The 25,158-nt window shown below is 38.5% G+C and overlaps 1 pseudogene; it reads right to left on the bottom strand.

Annotated features, from left to right (window-relative positions):
- Positions 1-22,753: 22,753 nt before the first annotated feature.
- On the bottom strand, positions 22,754-23,787 carry LOC100725564 (trace amine-associated receptor 6-like; annotated as a pseudogene).
- Positions 23,788-25,158: the final 1,371 nt, after the last annotated feature.

Genomic DNA, 25,158 nt, shown 5'->3' with positions numbered 1-25,158 from the left:
ATAGTAAAAGAATAACTGCTAGATTCCACGGAGCCTTATGTGCGTTTTAAAAATATTGAAATAAAGTGCCAGACATGCACAGTTGCAAAACAATTACTAGAGCTTGCCTTAGTGTTAGTCAGGGTTAAAGAAATTTTTCCAATTATTTAGTGAGAAGACTGTGACAACTCCACCAATAAAAACATTAAGAAAACAGAAAAATGGGCTGGGGAGAAGCTCAGTGGCAGAGCGCTTGCCTAACATGTGAGGCCCTTGGTTCAAACCCCACTGATGATTACGTGGTCATTAACACCTCAGTTCTCATAGAGAGCTACCACTGTGGCTGGCTATTATTATAACAGACTTTCTACATTTATTACTGACATTATAATTGACGGATAACTGGACTTTCTGAATTCCCTGTGAATTTACAGATTTGTTGTGCTTATTTTTGCCTAAGTATTGTGCCTTGATCTCAAGTTTTCACTCATTATGGACTCACTGGAACACATTTAAATGTCAGTCTTAAAGAATGCTTCTGCATAGCAATGGAAAAAAAGCCAAAGCACATCAGTATTATTACTTGAAAAGTAAAATTATTAGGGGCTGGGGATTTAGCTCAGTGGCATAAGTGCCTACCTGGCAAGCATGAGGTCATGAGTTTGATCCCCAGTACCACAAAAAAAAAAAAAAAAAAAAGTAAAATTATTTTGAAGTCAGCATGAAAGGCAATATCTATGCCTGGGGCACTGGGGCAGAAAACTTATTCTATTTACAATGCTTTTTTAAAACTTTGCATTATTTATTTAATTTTGTGTGAGGTTTATAATGTGATGTCATAGGATACACATTTGTGGTAAGATGGCAAATAAAGTGACACAGATTAACATAATTTATCACATCCCAAGAGTGTGTCGCTTTTTACAAGAGCAGCTAAAAATCTATTTAATAAAAGTCTCTGTTACAATTTTGCCAACAACCTTATCCTATTGTATGTTTAACCTGTAGACTTGTTGGTCTCACATGTCTATTTCTTTGACTCTTTTGACTTACATCTTCCATTTCCTCCACTCTACATTGATTATGTTTTAAAAGTAAGTTTGTTGTAGTAAATAAACAATAATTTAAAAATACTTTGACTGACAGCTTTGTTTTGCCATATTTGACTTTATCCTCTTCTAAAAAAAAAGTAATAAGAACTAAGGGGTAATAAAACCCAAAATGTGTAAATTTTGTTGTAAAAAAGAGAGGGAAAAAAAGTGCTCTAAAGGATACAACTGCAAGTGTGTTTAGGGCTGTTAAATACCTGACCATATTAATGTTTTTGGTTGAATCATTGAACACAATTGTTTGCAGTCTCTCTGTTTGAATGTTTAATTTGTATGCTTTGATACTGTGACTTGAGCAACTATCTCTAAGACGATAATGTGTAATCTATTAACTGGTGATTTCTTACTGTTTTTTTTTTTTTTTTTGTAGTTCTGTATTACTTGTACCCTTGCACTGCTTTGTTTTGTTTTGTTTTTTCTCTTTTTCCTTTTAAATAAAATTTAAAAAAAAAACAAAATATAAGGTGATCAACAATGGTTAAAAAATACATTTCCCTTTACATGAATTCATTTCTGCATTTATATAATCAAGAAATATGATTTTTCCTGAAAATATTAAATTGTGGTTCTTTTTCCTTGTTGGCAAGTGTTTGTTCACACTATTTCGATACCTCCCACAAAGTATTTTTTAAATAAATGATCAGTTCTTTTTTATTCTCACTTATCTGTTCGTTGTCTACATTTAAAAAGTCTACCATTTTCATTCTCATTTGTTTTTCTAAAAAATAAAAATTTTAATAGTATGTATTTAAGAAAAAACCAACTTTAAAAGCTTGTTAAGAAGGCTTCATTAATGCAATTTTATATTTAATGTTAAAAAGTGCTATCATGTAAAGTTGCCTAATGTTGAATCTTCCTAGTTGAAGTTAAAATATGTAAAACAATACCTCAGAGATCTGTGTGACTGGCAGGTTTATCTTTGGAAATTGTCACCTTCCCTTTTCAGCAAAGACTGCCCATAAGACAAAGGCCCAAAACAAACATCAAGGTCAGGCCGTAGGTTGAAATCCCATCTCTACCATGGAGTAGCTTTCACTTTGGTTAAGTCACTGACCCTTCTGTCTTATTCATTGTAAAATGAGCTGATAATGGAATACTTTCATTGAAGTTTCAAAGTAATAATGATCATTGTGTAAAATGAGATTCTAGATTTTGAAACCAAAAGATCTAATAAAATCACAACTATGTTCCTTTTTTATTTTATTACACAGGGCAAAGAATTTTATCAGGATGTTTTATTTAAGGCACTTTCAAAACATGCCTTTATGGATTGATTTTCTTAATTCATACAGTCAATCCTATTAAGCAAAAGGACCACTTGACTTTTATACATAGCATTGAGAAACGTATTATTTTATAATTAAAACTAGAGTACCAGAGGAGCCGTGGTATTGTTGGAAGAGCCACTTGACATATTAAGAAGATGGTGAGAGTTCAAAAGCACACCCTTCAGAGAGAAGTCATAACTTTAAATCTTCAAGAAAGACAGCAGAAACCCAAACATGTAGATTAAAGATGATATATAGCCACAAAATGAAAAGCTTTTCATATGAAGACCTCACAGGATATTCTTATAATGTGATGTTTCAGAATTGGCATTTTGTTACTCTTACTATTAATATTAAGGAACTATGGATGAAGAAACAAGTTTTGGAGAGATTATATGCATTGAGTCCTGGAGCTGAGAGATGTAGATCTATGTCCATTGTAGAAGCTAAATTCTTTACTATTGTTGTGAGTCAGCTAGATACATCAAAATTTCCAGAATTAAATGTCATACACTATCTTCTCAGGCATTACACAGGAGTTGAAATTTATATTTGATTCTGTTCAAACATACCCACACTCACACTCCTCAACATCTAATGCTAAAAAGTAATATTCCATCATTTCCTAAGGATAACACAAAGCTAACCATCAGGGATAAGAATATGTAAGGTCCCTGTGATGATTCACCCTGCATGAATTTGTGAAACAAGAAAAACCCACTTGGAATCCTCCTCTTCTTAGCTACTTTCTGTACTCCCAGGAGCTGCCCTTTATTCCAGGCTGTGATCATTCTGAGTAAGCTGTGTCATTTCTCACCACAAACATGATAACCATTGGTTGAATTAAACCAATTTCACATGAAAATGTTATCAGGTGCTTTTAAAAGTGGTTAAATATCTCTTGCCTCTCCTACAGTTAGATTCCAGATTTTTCTCTTAAACACAGCATTCAGTGAGACAAGCAAAAAATAGTACCAAAAGTTTATTTGAAAAGTTAGGGCTTAAGGGGTATGGGAAAAACTCTACAAAGTGAGTTTGTTCAGAATAAGACAAAAAGAAGATAAAGGCAAAAACAAAAATATACACTGGATCTGGGAAATGCAGGATGGGCTACCATAAGAAGTCATGATAGCAAGGCCTTCTTGGTGTCTGTGTCCTTCACACTGTCCAAATCTGTGAGAACTTTGACATAAGGTTCTGAGAGGTAGTGCTTGGACCTCCATCCCATCTACACTGCCTCCTTTTCTGCAACGAATACTTCAGTAACGCAGGGTCATTTATTTGGATGGTCCTTATGCTGTACCCCATCCCACTAACAAGTCCTATCCCATTTCAGGCCCCACCCAAAGCTAGAAAATATTTTTAGAAACCAGTATATAGGTCAGAGTGATATACTGAAATCTATAAGATGTTGCTTCTACTTCTGAAATCGGTCTCCGGGGCATTTGCTTCCTTGTTTGCTGTAGGAGACACAAGATATAGTCATTTGGGGACACTGAAATAGCTGGACTGAGACACTTTGGATAACTTTAATGAAGTAAAGGGCCCCTGAGTCTTTATAGGGCTTTTATCCAAATTACTAGCAAACATGCATTTCATCAAGGCCTACCATGTGCCACGTAATGTCACCAGTCCAGGTTTGAGGAAATTTCTGAAACAGTGACACAGAACCTAAACCCAACCTATCTGTAGATTAAGTTGCAGAAAAGAATTTTTAAGAGTCATCAGTAAGAGGCATGAAGAGGTATATTAGATAGGATTTTAAATAAGCACACAGAAAGATAAAGATATAGAGTGCAGGGCTGGGTTTATTTATGGGGATTTAGGTGGAAACTCTTAGAACCTATAAATCTATGACAAGGGGAGATGAAAGGCAGTGATTCTGTTTTGCAGCAAAGGGGGTGATATCTATCACTAGTGACAGGGAAAATCTCATTTTGCAAGTGAAAAAGAATAGGGGAGGTCTACGTACACATAAAAGGAATGACCCAGGCTCATTGTGTCTTTTTTTTTTTCATTTACTTATTCCAGTATTTCAGTGATTTTTTTTGCAGTGGGGATTGAACTCACTGTTGTACCCTAAGAAAATAGCTTTGTTATATGTGTATTATAGCAAACCTGTATAGGGGCTTACTAAATGTGTTTGTTTTATCCTTTTTCCCTAACTGATATGTTAAGGGACCTAATTGATCTGTTGAGCAACACTCTCCTCTGTAAAGAATTGCAAGAATCTCACCTAATTGATATGTTAACCATTGTTGCTCTCTACAAACTACAGAAGCTGTGCTAAAACAAGCTAACAAGGGTTGTTAATCACTGCTAAGAGCCTCTATTCTCTGCTAAAGAGCTAAGGAAAACTAGAATGGCAATTAACTTACATTTGTTTAAAGTAACCTGCTTGTGTGCAGAGAGATTTGCGTGTGAGTTTAACCCTTTACCCTGACCTTGACACATTACCGCCGTTTTCTGTTCTGTATGGCGCCTTATTGCCTCCCTCTCCCCTCACCTATCTATCTAGGCCATAAAGAATTTGGGTTTCTGGTGACCTCCCCCTGACCCGGTGATGATCTGTTGTAAAATGAGCCTGCCCCAATTTTAAGAACTGCTTAGCTTAAACAAATTACCGGGTAATACTATGGCCCAAACCCCAATCGGTGCTTTCCTTTTGTTCTGTATGTATCAAATGAGTTAGATATCAGGTCTTCATAAAACTTAAGTTCCAGCGTCTCATAACTTGTGACCCCTTCGCACTCACTAGCGAAGACAAGCTGTCCTGAGATAATTAACTGTCCACTTTCTTCTCCAAATATTGCTGCAGACGTGCCACTCTGAGATAATGTCAGTCTGCAGGATGGAAATAATTTTTAAAAAACACCAGAAACTCCCTAGATTGTCAGAGCTAAGTGGACAGCAATACAGTTTCCAGACTCGGGTCAACAAGTTTGATGGCTCTACAGGTTTCTTTGTTTCTCTCCCCCCGCCCTTTCCTCCAGCCCCTTTTTAAAGTCCTCCCTTCAGCTCCTAGGGGACAGTCTCCAAATTGGCTCCCGGAGACTGGTCGCCAGGCCTGGAAATAAAGCCTTTGCCACTAAATTTTCGGTCTCTTGCCTCCTTGGATTTTATACCGGGGCTCAAGTTATAACATTTGGGGGCTCGCCCTGGATGGAAGCAAGACCCCAGACTCATTTCTGAACATTTGAAAGTAAGTGCTCTGGAGGATTTGTTTGGGCCGCGGTCAATTTGTAATTTTGAGGGGACGCCCTCAATTTGGGAGCGGGAACCACCCGAGGACAGAGTCAGTTGGTTTGTAGGACAAATTCTGTCCATTTGTGACTCTGCCCCGGGTGGGGAACAGCTCCGTTTGGAAGGGGACGCCCTTAATTTGGGAAGTGAAACCTCCTGAGGACAGAGTCAATTGGTTTTTGCCATTTGTGACTCTGCACCGGGTGAGGAACCACTCTGTTGGTTAATTTGTTAATTCCTCCAGATCCCAAAATTTGACTAATTTTTGGGCAAAGGCCATTTTTGCTGCAGCTTGTCTCGTCTTGTATGTCTGTTTGTTTGTCCATTTGTTCTAATTGTTCTCCTTTTGGTTACCCTAAATCTAACAGAACATTCTCTCCTAGGAACCCCTTCTACGAGCCCAGAATGGACAAAGGGATTGCAGTGTTTTTGTTCTTTAAAATTGTTTGCCTGTTTGGATTTGTTACTAACTTAGGGGCTTGTTGCCCATTTCTGTTGCAGGGTCCATATGGCTTATTAGATTCAAGCTTCATAATAAGAAAAATTATTTCCTTTAGCTCACCAAACTGTGCAAAAAGCACCCTTTGTTTGTGTCTTTAATGTTGTGGCGCCTTGTTTAATATGTAAGTCTTCAACTGATTGCTTGCAACCTTGGCATGCCTTTTAAAAGGAGTATTTTTCTTTCTGGTTAAAAAGTAAATATATGTGCACATATATGTGTATATTTATGGTTTTAAGAATCATATCAACTTTACCAAGTAAAAACCAGGTCATACTGTAATTGAGCCAGTTAAAAGGTTATAGCTTTAAAAAACCCAGCATTTTAATGTGGTAAAAAGACATAAAATTAATTAAATATGTTTTAGACTACTAGAAGGTAACTTCAAGGGTTTTGTTAAGAGTTTTAATGTTGTCTGAGAAGCAAAAAAAAAAGATAATTAACTGGTGATAGTAAAAAAGAGGGACAAAAAAGTGGTTTGTCTTCAAGTAAAATGTCTGCTGTGCCAAAATGTAAAAAAAAGATAAAACTTAGAGGTATATTGTAAGTTATAAAAAGCTCGAGATGATATAAATTTTGTCTTGGTTTATAGTACTGAAGATAACAGGTTTGACAAGAAGTAAATGTGTTCAAAGTTTGACAGTATTAGATCAGTTTTGATAGATTTATTTATAAGATTCTAAACCTTTGCTGCAAAGTGTTTCCATTAATATGAGATTATAGATGATAATAGAGATAAGATATAAGTTTTCACATGTGCTGTGGACCTCTGGGAGATTATATGGCACAATTTTGTTACCTATGAAAAAGCTTCTTTTTGTTAAGTATGTAATTTCAGTAAAATGATGGCCTGCCAGGTGGCACCCTGGGACAAAAGGTGGTGTGCCATCCAGATAAAGCCTGCTCTCTGGTATGGAATGCCAAAACCATGTTGTCCTTTTGTCCCAAGCCGATTGGACATCCAGAGGTAAGGAGGTTTCCCTAGTATCGCCAGTTGGTCTCTTTGCAACTCAGTCGGCCCCACATGTTAGAAAAAAGATTACAAAGGTTTGAGAGTTTAAAAAAAAAAAATGCCCCTCAGCCAGTTGATAGAGATAGCACAAAAGGTCTTTTAAAACTAAAAAAATTACCGTCTACTGGGAAATTTGTCCAGCGTACCTGAGTCCTCACAACTGACTTAGAGTTAAAACTGTTGGACAAATGGAATCAGGAGATTCCAGAAGTCTGGGCAGAAGACAATCCTCCAGGGCTAGCAGTCAGCCAAGTCCCCCTTCTGATGGAGCTCTTACCCCAAGCATGCCCCTTCTGCTTGTGACAATGCCCGATAAGCCTGCAGGCCCGGAAAGGGATTTAAAGTCCACATGCAGAGGCTAAGAGACAATGATATTCTCATTCCTTGTGTCTCTCCCTGGAACATGCCCTTGCTTCTAGTCACTGAAGCCAGGGACAAATAACTATCGCTCTGTACAGGATCTCGGAGAGTTAATACATGAGTTCTGAGTCTATACCCAACAGTGCCAAATCCTGAGAACACCTGGTACTCTGTTCTGAACCTGAAAGATGCTTTCTTCACTTTGCCACTTACTCTGGTGAGTCAACTTCTTTTTGCCTTTGAATGGACTGACCCAGATACGGGGGTAAAAAAACAGCTGACCCGGACACATTTACCTCAGGGTTACAAGAACTCTCCCACTCTTTTTGATGAGACATTAACAAGAGATCTTTTAAAATTTAAAAAAAAAAAAACACCTCACTTTTGGACAGAAGATTTCTGTAGTGACCTCCCACAGTTTAGAGACTCTTATCAAAACCCCTCCTGAAAATGTGAGTGCTAAAATCTCACACTATTAGGCCCTGCTCCTAGACCCAGAATTGATAGTTTTCAAGACTTCTTCAGTTTTAAACCCAGCCACCCTTATGCCTGACAACGACCTGAGAAATTTCACAGATGGAAGCAGCTTCATCCAGAACGGCAGAGGCAGATGAGTGGCCGGGGCAGCAGTGACCACCAAAAGGAGGTACTCTGGGTTAAGCGGTTAGAGCCTGGCATCTCTGTCCAAAAGGTGGAGCTCATTGCTTTGACTGAGGTACTAAAACTAGCCACAAAAAAAGAGGGTAAACATCTATACAGATAGTAGATATGCTTTTGCTAGTATACATGTACATGGAGCCATCTATTAAGAGCGAGGTCTCTTAACCTCGGCCAGGGCAAAGATTTAAAAAAAGGGGGGGTGGCTCCACAGATCCTAGATTTGCTGGCAACAGTCTGGCTGTCGGCAGATTGCTGCTATTCACCTGAGGAAACAATTTGGCAGATCAGGCCTCTCAAAGAGTAGCAATCACATCAGAGGGGCCAGCCGAGAAAGTAACTGCTCTGATGCGAGTCCCCCCCGACCTTGTCAAAACCAGTCTACACAAAGAAAGACTGCACTGGTTGTTGTGAGCCATCTAACAGATTCTAGTCCCTGTGACTAAAAGACAAGTGCAAAATTTCTAGGAGCCACAGGACTGATCCAGAGTTTGGGACCCTGGCAAAGGTCTGTTGTCTACCTTTCCAAGACACTTGATTCTGTAACAACCAGATGACCACCCTGTCTGTGGTGATTTCCTCAGTGGCCCCCTCATAAAGGAAGCTTAAAAATTGACTTTTGGACACAAACTCTTGTTTCTTCCTGTTCCCTGGAGACTCTCATCAAGGCCCCATCAGACTGCGGATGTCTAATTCCTGAGCCATACATTATCAGGCACTATTTCTGGAAACAGCGGCTTCAAACTCTGGCTACTTTGCTGCCTGAGGATGACCCCTCGTTGCCTCACTACAATTGTACTGAGGTCATTGATCACCTCACGGGACTTCGACCTTATCTAGTGGATAAGCCATTATCTAGAGTTCCATCCTACTTCTCTGATGTCCTTATCTAGTGGATAAGCCATTATCTAGAGTTCCATCCTACTTCTCTGATGGAAGCAGCTACGTCTATCAAGGTAAGCGGGTCTTGGGAGCTGCCGTTACACAAAATCTCAGGTTCTATGGGAACAAATCTTAGAGCCAGAGACATCAACATAGTGGGCTAAACCCATTGCCCACACTGAGGCCTCAAGTTGTCTTTATCAAAAATGGGGTTTATTGTCTTCTGGAGTCAAAAGATTAAATTGCTCCCCAAATTTAGACTTGTTGGCTGCCATCTAGATGCCAAAGAAAATGGCTACTATCTGCTGTATAAGCCATTGGGCAGAAGATGATCTTGTTATAGGAAAAAATAATTTGACAAATGCCACCTTCCAAAAGATAGCCAGAAAGCCCCAAAATCAGTGGGGATTGAGATAAGCTTGACATTACTGCTGATCCCACCTATTTTCTTTGTCAGAGCCCATTTATACTTAAAAAGACCAGCATCTGGCAGCTCAACTTCCGAGAGATTCCCAGGGGCTAATATCAAGCTAGCCCAGTCTGTGAGCTTCAGATGCCCTCAGTGCCAATTGGTAAATCTAAAAGTACTGCAACAAATAAAAACCACTGGTTATCGTGAGACTATGCCTAAAAACACTAAAAAATAGATTTTACAAAAATAAAAAGCCTAAAACTTCAAGGATATAAATGTTATAATGGTTGATACTTTCATTAGATGAGTAAAAGCGTTTTCTACTTAGTCTGAGTCAGCTCTGATAGCAGTTTCCCTGATTTGGTCTCCCTTTTTATCCATGGGGTCCGACAATGGCCTGGCTTTTATAGCCTAATAACTCAAATTAACCTAAGCTTTGCAGATCAATTAAAAACTCGATTGGGCTTACCAGCCTCAGAGTTCAGGAGAGGTAAAAAGATAAGTTAGATTTTAAAAACTATAATTACTAATGGCCTTAAAAACTGGCGAAAACTGGGTAAGTCTCTTTTCCTTCTGCCCCTTTGTGTGCGTGATGCATCCCCTATGTTGCAGATATTTCCTCTTTTGAGGTTTCATATAAGAGATCTTCCTCTTATCATTAAAGGTTTCTAAAAATTAGCTGATTTAACTAATCAAGATCTTATTAAGTCTCCCCCAGACTTTTCAGCCAGCTCTGACTTCCATCCACTGGTTATTTCGCTGCTGCCCACTGCGAGCTAAAGAGCCTAGGCACCTAGACAAGCGACCTCACCATAAATCACTTGAGCTGCAATGGACTGTCAAAGTAGCTAAAAGCCTGCCTGGATTCAACGTTCCCACTGCAGACAGGTCCCCAGCTTCAAAAGACCATTAGCCTGCGGATAAATAAACTGTCATTTCTTCCAAGGACACTTTAAAGCTTAAGATTGTCTAATATAACTGATAATTTTGTGTTCTCCTCTTTTGTAGAGACCCCTAAGAGGCCTCTGTCTGACTTAAAAATTGTTACTTGTATGATAAAACAGAGTAAATTTAAATGTTGGTTTTCTTTCTCCTTTTGGTTAACAGCTTTAATGACAGCTACAAGACCTTTGTTAATCCTCCTACTGGGCCTTGTGTTATAAACAAGTTGATAAACTATGTCAAAGTTCTTAAAAGCTTATAATTTTAAAGACACATACAAGGTTATAAACAGATGCTAAAGAGTCAATGATTTGACACACTGACTAAAATCAGTGGGGAATGTTGTACCCTAAGAAAATAGCTTTGTTATATGTGTATTATAGCAAACCTGTATAGGGGCTTACTAAATGTGTTTGTTTTATCCTTTTTCCCTAACTGATATGTTAAGGGACCTAATTGATCTGTTGAGCAACACTCTCCTCTGTAAAGAATTGCAAGAATCTCACCTAATTGATATGTTAACCATTGTTGCTCTCTACAAACTACAGAAGCTGTGCTAAAACAAGCTAACAAGGGTTGTTAATCACTGCTAAGAGCCTCTATTCTCTGCTAAAGAGCTAAGGAAAACTAGAATGGCAATTAACTTACATTTGTTTAAAGTAACCTGCTTGTGTGCAGAGAGATTTGCGTGTGAGTTTAACCCTTTACCCTGACCTTGACACATTACCGCCGTTTTCTGTTCTGTATGGCGCCTTATTGCCTCCCTCTCCCCTCACCTATCTATCTAGGCCATAAAGAATTTGGGTTTCTGGTGACCTCCCCCTGACCCGGTGATGATCTGTTGTAAAATGAGCCTGCCCCAATTTTAAGAACTGCTTAGCTTAAACAAATTACCGGGTAATACTATGGCCCAAACCCCAATCGGTGCTTTCCTTTTGTTCTGTATGTATCAAATGAGTTAGATATCAGGTCTTCATAAAACTTAAGTTCCAGCGTCTCATAACTTGTGACCCCTTCGCACTCACTAGCGAAGACAAGCTGTCCTGAGATAATTAACTGTCCACTTTCTTCTCCAAATATTGCTGCAGACGTGCCACTCTGAGATAATGTCAGTCTGCAGGATGGAAATAATTTTTAAAAAACACCAGAAACTCCCTAGATTGTCAGAGCTAAGTGGACAGCAATACAGTTTCCAGACTCGGGTCAACAAGTTTGATGGCTCTACAGGTTTCTTTGTTTCTCTCCCCCCGCCCTTTCCTCCAGCCCCTTTTTAAAGTCCTCCCTTCAGCTCCTAGGGGACGGTCTCCAAATTGGCTCCCGGAGACTGGTCGCCAGGCCTGAAAATAAAGCCTTTGCCACTAAATTTTCGGTCTCTTGCCTCCTTGGATTTTATACCGGGGCTCAAGTTATAACACTCACAAGTACTTGAGTTGAGCTAAATCCCCAGCTCATTGTGTCTTGAGAAGGAAAAAAATTTAATTTAGTTTTATGTCCCAAAGCTGCAGTTTTATTTAAAATATTATTACTTCCTTGCCTCACTTTTACTTATCTTTAGTTTTCTATCCTACCTTCATAACACTAGGTCATCCAACTTCGTCAGCATGTCATCAATGTAATGTTCAATGTGAGTTTTAAAAGGATGCCAAGTGGTCCAGGCTCCTTTCCTGAAGGGCAGACTTGTATAGTTCTGAGTAATGTCTGTGAGTCTGTCACAAAGATGCAGTGCATAATGAAAACATTATTTTGAATCTGGCAAACACACAATGTCACAGTAAACAACAGATACTGGTTAAGAATATAGAAAACTTAAAATGTTAGTCCACCTCTGTTGAGTCATCATGAGGTAGGAGTTAAAGGTGGGGCAAACTGGTTAAGCAAGTGGGCATGACTTGGCAGTTGCAGAGATCTATGAAACATGAGCAGAATAAAGAATTCAGGATGACTAAATTCCCAAACTTTGCATGTGGAACTGGCTGGACCAATCACAAAGTGCTATCTTCAGTTCTTCATTCACATCTGACGAAAAACCAGTTAGATCTTTGGTAAGACAGCTTAAATCTGCATGTTTCCAATAAGACTGTCCTTTTAAGTGTCTTGTTTACATGGGAAGAGGTGATACAAATGACCTCTGCTATTATCCTCATGGCCCCTTTGAGCCTTCTACCAGCCCACTCCCACTCTGTAGGAGATATTTCTTTTCCATCTTCAGTAAATGAAAATCCTCACTATCTTTTCTGCATGTTTTGTTCAATTCTTTGTTCAGGAACCTAGAAGGAATGTCTTTGAGACTCAAAAGCTGCTAATTATCAAGCTCTTCTGGAAAGCAGGCTTTCTCAACCAATGGCGTAGTGCTGTATTGCAAATGGGTTCCATACAGACATGGAGATACTTCCACCAGAGTAGGCCTGAAGTAGATTAGGACTGGCACAAATTGGACAACTGATGAAATGGAGTGTCTCAGAAGTCTTAGAAACTCAGGTAACTGATTGAATGCCATGACCTGTGAAGTTCTTGAGGTTCTTAGGGTGAAGGGTGAAAAGAGGATGAGAAAATAAAGAAGAGACAAAGCTGGGGTCAGGTGGAGCCTTTACTCTCCTAATGGGAGAAAAGGATCTGCTCAATCACTGTAGCACATTTAGTTGTACATTCAAGAGGAAGATGTCAATTTCAAACTGGCTGCCTAGCAACTTGTTTGCCTGGCTAGCCTGGGCCCCTTGCCTTCTTGGAGCTGGAATAGCTTGTTTAAGTGGGTTGTTTTGGGCTTTTTGTATTTTCAGGACTGTCCTTTATTTAGCCCTACATGTGAACAATCTCCAGTGGCTCCCTACAGTTGAGTGAGATATTGCCTAAAATGGAAAAGACATGGCAGAACATGAGACCCAAAATGACTCTATGTTTAAGGCTCCTGAGCACGGCTCATGGGATCAAGAGAAAAGCACTATTTCTAATTCTTCATTTGAATTTGTTTTCAGGACCAATTAGAAGATGCTTTTCCAGGGCTGGGAATTTAGCTCCGCAGCATAAGCACCTGCCTTGTAAGCAGGCAGTTGTGAGTTCGATCCCTGGTACTGATAAAAAGGAAAAAGAAAAAAAAAAAGAAGATGCTTTCCCCAACCCTTCATTTACATCTGGATATGAATAATCAAAAACTACTCTTCCTAATTGATTCTTCATTTCCATCTGGCAAGAGGTCACATAAGCTTTTGATAAGACAACTGTCCAAATGCCTTATTTATTTGACATGGGATTCATTCAATGTATTTGTGGTACTAAAGGGCTCTTTCTGTTTATCTTAAAGGCCTCTAAGTGCTTCTTTCACCAACCATCTTGATCTTTCAACCTTCAGTAAACACACTTTTGCTGTCTGTCTTGTGTTCAGTTCTTTGTCCAGGACACCAAGGACCTAGAAAAAACTCTCATGAACCCTCATCTGGTACCAGGCCTAAGGTAGCCAGTTGTCTTATATCACAAAATTCAGTTCAGAAGCTGCCTCATGAAAGCTCTACTGATGGTGCCCAAACTCAGCAGGCCGGTTGGGACATGTGTTTTCTGCAGGTGACAGGCACTAGGAGAACATTCAGTCACATCCTGTTCTTCCACATTGAGCTGAGAAACATCCCTTAATACTTTGGGTAGTTGATTTACTTTTCAAATAAGCCTCCATTCCCTATAATCATGCCCTTTGTCATGTAACTCTGTAGTTCTTTCTGATGTAGAATAAAACTAAAATAAGCAAAAAGAAGACAAGGAAAAGAATAATTTTAAAATTGTATTCTTAAGAAAAGCTGTAGCTTCAAGCCATAAAATCATCCAAGGTTACAATGCCTTTTTCCTTTGCAGGAAACTCATTGTGAGTGAGGAGAGCTGGGCAGGACGAAATTGGTTAAGTGTACATCACGGAAACCCAGAACCTATGCTCAGACAACAGTTCCCAATCATGGGCCTTTGATAGGACAGATTAGATCTGATGCCAGGCCAGGTGACCTTCTGAACAGCCATCCAGAATGCTTTGTTCTCATGGAACAAAAGCTGTATTGAAACAGGAGATATAAAAGACCGTTCATTAACCTCATGGCTGCTGTGAATCACCTCCTGGGTCTGCTGAGAGCCTATTTCCTTGTGAACCTTCTCAGCAGCACACTCTCACCCTGCAGAGTGTATTTCTTTTCCACCTTCAATACGTGCAAATCTTTGCTACCTTTTTAGCATGTCTTGTCCAATTTTTTGTTCAGGACACCAAGAACCTGGAAAGGACCTCTTTAAGACCTGAATGCTGATAACATTTCCAAAACATTTTGCTTAACATCTTAAAGATGCAATCAGCTCGTAAATTGGGCCTGTGTATTTCATGCATAAATTAAGGCTGTGCCCTTTGTCCTGTAGGTCTCCAACCTCAAGGAAGCAACACTATTACAGTAAGGGTACACTTCTCCAAACTTCAGACACAGGCTGACAGTTGGCATTTTAACATAGCCAACAGATGGGGTACCTGGAAGACAGTAAGAATACCCATGCAAGCTACCTATCTTGAAGACATCGTCAAGACCATATGAAAACACTCAACTCCAAACCATATAGCATCTCTTTAATGGCATGTACTCTATTCTTATTGAGTGTACTTTTAATTTTGCCTATTGAACTTTTCTAATGCCATTCACTGATATGCTATCTCATTGTCTTCTGTGATGTGAACCTACAGCCTCCCTGATGGGTGGGTTGAGCTGAGGTTCCCATCTCTTCTTTGGGAGGTTCCTCACAGCCCACCTGGTGATATTTTCACATGAAGAAGAATGACAGCAGTGGTGAGAATGTGCTGGTCCTGAGGCTTGGTTTTATGACACTTGTTCTTGTTTTCTCTCTTGAACTTTTGTCCCAGTGGAACTTAGATTGGCAGTTTCAAATCTGAGAAGGATGAGGGCTACATGAAGCTTTGCTATTTTTTTTTGTAATTTTTTAAAATTTTATTTAAGGAGTAAAAGAAAGAAAAACAGAAAAAGGGTACAAGTTATACAGAATTTCAGAAAAAATAAACAATAGGAAATCACTAGTTAATAGATTACATATTGTCATCTTAGAAATAGTTGTTCAAGTTACAAAATCAAAGCATATAAAGTGGACATTCAAACAGTGAGACTGCAAACAGTTCTGTTCAATGATCCAACAAAACTCAGTAATATGGTTATTTATCTTATACACTTAAATATACATGCAATTATGTCCTTTAGAGCACTTTCTTTTCCTCTCTTTTGTACAATGACAATTACACATTTTGGGTTTTATTACTCCCACAGTTCTTATTACATTTTTTTTTGAAGAGAGTAAAACCAAATATGACATAACAGAACAGAGTCAGTCAAATCAAAAGGATGGACATAATACATAATGTAAAAACAAAATACAAGGTAATCAACAATGGTTACCATAATGCCTCTTGCTATCTTAAAAAGAATTGCGTATATCATCAGTTATAATAAAATTGAACAAAGCAGTAAAGAACAAAACCAATAAAACCAAAACATTGGAGACATTAAAGGACTTCAAAAGAAGATAATAGTCAACCAGAATGAGCATCATAATGAATCTTATTGTCTTCACAGTTGTTGCCTATACTTTCGAACTTGGTACTATCAAGCAAACCAGAACAGAGGGAAATCAGTCAAAACAAGATGGTGAGAGCAATACAGGGTTTCAAATCAAGTTAATAGGAAATCAAAGTGCGTTACTATAATATATCCTGCTATTTTTATTTTTCCCTTAATTAAAAGGATAAAAATGAAAATGTAAATAATATGTTTTAACCAGAGTCCCTTCTCTCCTCTTGTTGCTGCTATAGCCTGAAGCATAGTCATCACAGCTCAGTGTCAGAGTGTGGAAAATAAATACCTACTGCTACACAAGATTGGGAACTTGTGATTTTTTTCCAGATGATAACCAACTGATCAATTCTGCAGTTTATTTTTATTATGTCAAAGCAAAAAGCATTGTACTAGATAAAAAGTTTATTCAACACTATTGCAGTAAGGGAAAAAGGTCAGAACTCACTCTGAGCTTAACTCCACTGAAACAAAGGCTGGTGATTTTTAAAGAGATAAAGGGGAAGAGATTACAGCCACCTCTAGCTTTAGAGAAAGGAAAAGTAATCTTCCTTTTACATTACCCAGGGATACCTTTCTAACTCTCGGAGCAAGTCACCTTCTGAAGCTACTCTTGCACAGAGAACAGAAGACGGGGATGTTATCTTCGCTGATGATTATAGTTCAGAAAGAAGGTTCCCGGTCCTTAAGAGACATGTTTATGGGTTTCAAAACTCTCAAGAAAGTTTTAGAAAGAGTTACAACTCAAAGGGGTACAGAAAATGAACAGTTATAATTTTTTCTAACATAAATGTTCTAATAAAAGAGAGTCAAGAGCCTAGAGTCAGGAATATCCTATTTAAAATTTAATCAGGGTGAGAGCAATGTTGAGTGTTTTTGTCAATTCTGGTAATTCTATAATATAAAGGAAATGCATCTTTCTCCTTTGAGGTCTTACACTGATATCCCCAACCTTTCTTGTTTACCCTATTGTGAAGTATTTATCCAGTGGAGTAAGGAGATTGGGTCACAGATGAGTATCCCATTTTCTTTAGGAGACAGACTGGCTATGGAGATGTCTGCTCATTCCATGGGGTTTCCAAGGCCATCCTCCTTCTGCAGGTGAGGCTGGGTGTAGCGTTTATTTTGCTTCCGCAGTGAATAGCTGCTGTTTTCTCACTAAGCTTCTCTTTAAAAGAAACCCCTTCTTTTGGTCCTGACCCTTTTCTGGGCATAACTGGTAGGGAAAAAAATTAAGAAGAGTTAGGCAGTGAATTACAAAGAAGATAGTAGGCAATACAAAAAAAGGACAAATAACGTGACAGATGGTTGTCTAAATCTTTATCAACATTTATAGCCTACTAACATCTTGAGCTGAACTGAAGATTCTAACCAAAAGTAATTCTTTCCCTAGTAAGTTGTCTGTGGTCAGTGCTGGAATCATCCATGAGTACTTGTTAAAAATACAGACTTTGAAATAGGGTTATAACTTAGTGTAGAGTGCTTACCTAGTAGGCAAGAGGCCCTAACTTTGATTTCAGCACTACAAAAACAAACGCTATAAAATGTGTGATAGATTTTGTTTTTGAGCAAAAGACACATAGAAGCATCTTGTTTTTATCAAACTATTTTAATTAATTTCTTTTGGAATGTTGTTTTAGTTGTTTTTATTGGTTCTATTTCAGCATTATGTTTTTTTTCATGTGCTTTGGATTATTTTGTCTTTGTTATTTTGAATGTGTGAACCTATGGATTTGTTTTTATTTTATTGTCTCTCCATCCCCAGCACATTTAATACCTGGTAGTTTTGAAGTTGTCTCCATGCAGCTCAGAAAGTCCTCAAAATACAATTCCACTCCACCCTGGTACTTTGGGTTCTGACTCTAGTGTTTTTTGCAAATGTCACTGATCCAGAAATCAGCCACTGGGCAGCTCAGCCTGATATGGTTGTGACAGTGTCTCTATCCTTAGATCTCTTCTGATGAACAGCTCCCCAAGAGACATTCCTGGGTGGACTGGGTGAAATCAGGTTGTTTCAAGATCCTTTTATGTGGGTTGTGAGATGAGACCTCAAACCAACCCTTGAAGCCCTGACCCGTCTGCATGGAACCCTTGATCCCTTGATCCCTTTAAAGGAAAACAATCCTGTATTCCACGGCCACTTCTAAATCTTCAGGTTACAACGTCTCCATTTTCAACCCTCTTTATATTATCCTTTCTTGGACACAGAGAATATTTTCTGTATTTTTTCTTTTTACATGCCTGTCCCTCTCCTATGACTAAAAACTAAAACAAAGCAAACAAAAAACCCAAATACCAAGCCATATGTATACTTCAAAAAGGTACTCTCCATAAAGGAAAGCACACAGACAAAGCCACCTTCAATATTTGGATCAGAACTGAGATATGAAATAATAATATGGATTACCTTTTATTATTTCAACAACTTTTTGGGCTATGGGCAATGAAATAGGAAGGAGAAAGAGTGACTTAGTTTGTGTCCCTGGAAGGTAACTCAAAGACAAACATCCCAATGAATGAAGTTCCTTTTGGAGGTGATGAGGATGTGTAGGGGGAGATGGGAGAGGGAGAAAGGGAGGGAAAGCAGCCAGCATGCTGAACTGCTGCAGAATCATCCCCCTGTTTGGCAGCATAGCCAGAGAACTGATACACAATTCAAGCCGCTCATTAGTTAAAGGCAGCTATTAAAATATCTCATTTCTGCAGCCCTAATGATCTATGTTGAGGGCTGCATAGGAGCTCAAGGTATAAGAAAAAGACCTCAGGCAAAAGACATTCTGGTGCCAGTGACTGGAACTGAAGCTAGAGAACAAATTTATTTTAAATCATATCATCTGCAAGTAATGATATTTTAACTCCCTAATTTTGAATTTGTCTATCTGTCCCTTCTCTTATCTCATTGTACAACAATATTTAATTACTGTAACAATATTAGGACAGTGTTTGTTTTTACCTGAACTATAAAGGGGATGTTTCTAGCATTCTATCTACCTTTGAGTATGTGCTGACTTTTGGTGATAAGTGTATTTGTGTTGTGCTAAGGGAAGGATGAGCAATCCAACTTTAAAGAATTAGAACTTAGGCAAGATCTAGGAAACTTCATTCTAACACTCAACCTTATCTTTTATCTCTGCTCATGTTTTCTTAAATGATGATATAACAGACTTAACCAAGGACATCGATTTTTGTTGTTGTTTTTGTTTGGTGTGTTAGGGATCAAACTCAGGATCCCAAGCATGTTAAAGCTATTGCAACTGAGCAACACTCCTGGCCCACAAGGCCTATTGAGTAGTTTTCCTGGAATCATGTGTGCAAATCTAATTCAGTCATTGATAGCTTGGAACATACTGTGATCCTAACAAAGGTATCATATGCTTGTGTAATCAGGCAACCACTGTTATTTGTCACTTTCCTGTTGGATAGGATTTAAAGGGGAGGTTCATTTTGGCTCATCTTTTAAGGAGATTCAGTTCATGGTCTGTTGGCTCCAAGGCAGAAAGCTCACAGCAGAAGGCTGTGATGGAACCAAGCTGCTTAGTTCATGGTGGTCAGGAACTGGGCCAGAGAAGAATGTACAGGGACCAGCCAGATTCTAAGACCACAACTTTATAACTCACTCAAACACACCCAGAAGTGTGCCCCATCAGTTCCCCAGGCAGATCTCAAAGCCAATGAAATTGACACTACACAAACCATTATAACAATTTTCATTGTGAAAGATAGGGAAGATTCTGCTTTCTTCTTTCAGTGAAGTTTCATATATCCTCTAAATGTTCAAACAAACTATGTCTACAGTTGTGTTGGAGACTTTTGTATCATTACTATCAAACATTTTGTTTCTCCACAAGAAAAATTTTAAAAATGTTTTATTTACCTTTGACCTTCTATTACATTCATAATGTATGTAACTTCATGACAGTACAATTCTACAGTGCATTTACTGAGTAGGAATATTATCTAACTATTCATTACTTAACGGTTTCTGCTTTGTTATACTCTAAAACAAGAGAGCATGATACTTTTTGTCAAATGTTTCACAGCTAGGTTGACCTGCCGAGTAAAGGCAGTGTTACAGCATGAGACTACATTTATTGCCTGTTGCCGTGCACTAATGTATTCACTGCCTTCTAATTTGCTAAGCTCAATCCTTTATTTATGAAAATGAGTGCTACTGTCAAAAAAGGTTTCCTCTCTCCTATTTACTTTTACAAGTCCAAACATCCTTGAAGACTCATTAGAAAACCTTCCCACATAAAAGTAAAGTCTAGTTTAGTTTCATAGTTAGGCTCTCAAATCATAGGATTGCACATGAGAGAGAAGACAATTTTACAGAAATGATTAACAGAACTTGGCTGGCACCATATTTATGAGGGAAGCTGCACCAGATTTCAGGAATTTAAAGCTATCTTCCAATTTCTTATCACACTGGCATGGGTGGGGTGGGGTAGGGGAGAAAGGGTTCACAGGAAGTTCAGCCATGTAATCGTCATTGGTGGGACTTAGTATTCCTGACACTTTTTAAGTTCTTGATGATAAAATTTAAAATGTGTCATCCATAGTAGTCTCAAAATTATTTTCCTGAAAGAAAACTGTATATATAAAATATTTCTTATCCTTATTTGTACCTGAGACAGATGCTTACACAAAATTATACTCATACAATATGGTATGAGTAATTTTAGAAAAAATTCAGAAGCTTACTTGGAAACCAGTGAGAGAAAAATAGTGTAACAACAGCAATCAGTGACACCATAGAAAAACACAAGAAAAAAGAATAAAAAAGTTTATAAACAATGATTTTAGCATCATTTAGTTTCATTGGACAAAATACTATAGATGCAAGTTTCAAATGACTTTTTTCTATAAACAATATTACAGACAGGTAATGTAAAATTACAGCATGCATTGTTTATACATTTAAAAAATATAGCCATTGGATTTGGGCCCTGCAGCATTCTGGGGAAGTAAAATTGAATAATTCCTCTTCCTCTAGGTTTCATATTTTGCCTACCTGCTGTGAACTCCAGTCAGAAAACATTAAATGAAGAATTCCAGAAAGAAATTATAATTTTAAATTGAGTATATGGTGTACAAGCTACCTGTCTGTTACTTACTGCTTAGCAGCCATCTCAGCTTTCAAATGCAGCATTGCAGTTTCACAAGGCTTATGTTCAACTAAACCTTATTTTGCTTAATACCAGCCCCAAAGCACAAGAGTAGAGATTCTGGCATTCAGATATGCCACACAGAAGCCATGAGAAGCTTCCTTTAAGCAAAAGCATACAAATTCTACAGTTTAAGAAGGAAAGAAAATGTCATATGCTGAGAATGATAAGATCTGTGATAAGAGCAAAACTTCTGTAAAACTGTAAATAAGGAAAAAACAAATTTGTGATACTTCTCTATTGCACATGAGATTCCAAAAGTTATTGTCACAGTGAGTGACAAGGGCTTAGTCACTTTTCTTTATCTCATCAGACGGGCATTGCATAATTTCACGTTACTTCAAGAAGAAAAAGGGTGAACACAGAAAAATAAAATATTTTGAGACAGAAAGAGCACACTCACATAAATTTTGTGAAACTATAATGCCACAATTATTGCAGCTTACTACTAGCTATTGTTATTAATCTCTTTTTATGCCTAATTTATAAGTCAAACTCATCATGTTATATGCACAGAAAATAACATGAGAGACGTAGGGTTCAGCTGGATGTCAGGATATAACCTTTGAAAGCAAGAAGGGACTACTTGACAGTCTATTTTTAAGTGATAAAAACTGACGAGAAAAGTTGCAGAAGTGAGTTGCACACTATTGTGGATAACTGAAGTCAACTGCAGGCTGTAATGTGATGGTTGTGCCAGTCTTTTTGTGGTAGATCATTCGCCTTACAAAATTTCTGGTCAGTATCTGTACTTATTACATGGCCCAAGCCTGAGTGAATTACTTATCCTATGATTTTGTGAATGAGAATTTCAGTATTCTCCCCCACTCCCATTAAGCTGAGAAGTTTTCCTGCTGTCCCCAGATCTCCTGCAAGGAAGAGGGAGGAGTAATCAGAGAAGGGTAGTGAATAACGAGATCCTTGGGTAGTATCATCACAGCCAGATGGGCTCGTTGTCACCCAAAATTGGTATGGTAAAGTCTTAACACAAAGAGCTCCAGTTTTTGATTAGGTTAAAATGGGTATTTAAGGTTGGGTCCTAATGCAGCTTGACTGATGTCAGTGTATGAAGATAAGATTACGATACAGACACATGGAAGAAGAGATTATGAGAACACAGATAAAAACAGCCATCTGCAAGCCCGGGAGCGATTCTTCCAAAAGAAGCCAATACAGTCAGTCACACTGGAATCCTGAATTTTGAGCCTCTGGAATTGTGAGGCAGTTCTGTAGTTTCACCACTAGTTTTTGGTACTTTGTTATGGCCACCTAACAAACTAGTCCAGAGAAGACAAGGGGACAAATAAGCCCTCTGAAGACAAATACAATTGAATACAAAAGAGAAGGTCATTGGAGATTTCACATCCCAAAAAAGAGATACAGAATTCAGTAAATTAGAAGAAACCAGGGGGTGTGTGAAGGATATATGCAAAAACATGCAGACAACTGATTTTATAAATTACTTCACTATTTATTATTTAGTGTGATATATATCTTCACAATGGTTTGATAGTTTACTCTCCTAAACCTAATTTGAAAAATAAAATACCTCATCAGTTTTGAGTTATATTTATTTTATTTCAACATAATGCTTAATTCTGAAATTATTCTTAATTTTCTTAACTCTGTACTTATTTTGAATCAATATATGTGCTTGATGAACTTCCCCTTAATGCTCTGCTTAAAATGAATTTTATTGTTTTCCTAAGCCAAGAAAAAAATAAAACATAAATCAAAGGATTCATAGCTGAATTATAATATTGTACACCAACAGCAAATTTGATAGATACAGGCAGGGGTGATGAAGCCCATAAAATAATCAATGACTGAATCTATCATATATGGTAACAATGAGATTAAAAATGCCACCACTGTGATCCCTAGGGTTTTAGCTGCTTTTCTGTCTCTCTTGGCCACTCTAGTTTTGTAAGAGCCTAAAGATGGATCTTCTTTACCTCGAGAATTTTCAATCTTCTTAGCCTGCATTCTGGCCACCAGAAAAAATATTACTGTATACAATTATTATAACACAGATAGGTATGACTAGTAACAGAAAATCTACCAAAACCCAATATTGATTTATAACAGGCTGACAATGTCCTACATAGTTGAGGGCGCCGGTTAATTTCTCCAGCCCATCGTCATAGACCCCGGTGTAGAACTTGGCACCGCTGTACACCAGGGGCAGAGTCCAGCAGACAGCCATGCAAATGCCTGACACAGACACCCTGTGAACTTGGTGGGGTAGACCAGGGGGTCGGTAACGGCCATGTACCTGTCCACGGAGATGAAGCACAGGTAGAAGAGAGAGGAGTAGCAAAATGCCACATCACAGCACGTGTGGAAAGTGCAGAAACTTGTCCCGAAGTACCAGCAGCTCTCCACGGACCTGAGCATGCTGAAGGGCATCACGGTGACTCCCACCAAGAAGTCAGCGCAGGCCAGAGAGGCGATGAGGAAGTTGGTGGGTGAGTGCAGCTGCTTGAAGCGCAGGATGGAAGCCACGACCAGGAGGTTTCCCAAGACGGCCAGCACAGCCCCACAGCCGAACACCGCGTAGAGGAGCGCCCGGGGGCCAGGCGTGTAGGGGAGTTTTCACGCAGGACCCGTTCACAGTGAGGAAGCAGAGCGGCAGGCCTCCTGACAGGGACCCCTGGGTGCTCATGGCACTGCTGTGTGCCGGTGCAGAAGTGCTGTTCTTGATATTCAAAACTGAGTAGGGTTCTAATCTTGTACATTAACAGCACCTCAGACATTGTCTCTAATATCATCTTTCCATTTTTATGATAAATTCCAAAAATTTTCTAGAAAAAATCAGACAAGAGTAAAATTGTGCGGATTTACTGTGATATGTCTCAAGTAACAAATAACTTATCCTTTCACTTGATTAAACACCCTTTCACACTGAAATAACTTTATGGCTTACTTTCATCTCTAGAATGCCTCTGAGCAACTCACCGATGTGGGACGTGGTAGTGCCTTTGGCAGGACACCTCTGTGGATTTTTATCTAGGATATGTGGCCTGCAATACTCTCTAAGGGATGTAGTCCGTTCTGTTCTATAGATGTCACCATGGCAAAATCTCGATAGATTCCCTGTACTGCAAGGTGTGAACTTGTAAGATTATTTTCAACAGTGATTATTAGGAAAGTTATCAGACAAAAAATTCTCTATCCTATATTACCTTTAATTATCCTGTGCATCCTTGTATATCCTTATGTACCCTTGTGCATTTCAGACCAAAGATTTCTATTTCTTTCCTGTTACAGATTAGACCTAATTTTTTGTTCCCACCAATGTAGGACTCACCCATCTTAATGAATTTCTGTTATGAAGATACACCATAATCTTAAGTGAAATGAACTGGACACACAAGTTTAAATATTGCATTGTTCCTGTTGCATGAGAAACTCAAAAGGTAAATAAGGAGCAGAAAGGAGGATAGATAGTTGGAAATGGGAAGAAGAAAATTGAATGGACAAAGAAGCAGAAGTGGGAAGCAGGAAAGAAGGTTAAGGAAAAGGAAAAAAATAAAAAAGAAAATGAAGGGAAAATATGCAAATGAAGGTTTGTAAATGGGAAAGGTAAGAAGAGTTGGAAGGGAGGAGAGGGCAATGGGAAAAAATTAAGATATATTATGTACTGGTATGAATTCCCTAGTATAAATGTTTTCAATATATATGACAAATGTGTATTAATAAAGATGAAAAAAAGGTTCAACAGGGTACAAGCTTCCAAGGTCAAACTGGCTGTTTTCATCCTGTTAAGAAATGTACCTACATCTGCAGTGGCTACCACAAGCAGAAAAGAGGAAATTCAGTGGGATAAACAAGAGACTGATGAGCTACACTGCCCACAAGCATCAGAGAATTACATAGGGTTAGAGGCAGCACATTGATGAGGAGGACACTAGTTTTCCACTCAGAACATTGTCAGTGGGAGCACACCCATCTCCATCTCTGTGACAAATGAACAAGGAAACCCTTAAATACACCATTGTTGGCAATTCCTAGTCGTTGATCTTTCTGCTTCTAA

Source organism: Cavia porcellus, unplaced genomic scaffold (genome assembly GCF_034190915.1).
Source record: "Cavia porcellus strain 051 isolate PalLab524CR breed Dunkin Hartley unplaced genomic scaffold, mCavPor4.1 scaffold_22, whole genome shotgun sequence".
Lineage (NCBI taxonomy): Eukaryota > Metazoa > Chordata > Mammalia > Rodentia > Caviidae > Cavia > Cavia porcellus.
The sequence above is the reverse complement of the archived record's forward strand: the minus strand, read 5'-3'. Positions and strand labels throughout refer to the sequence as shown.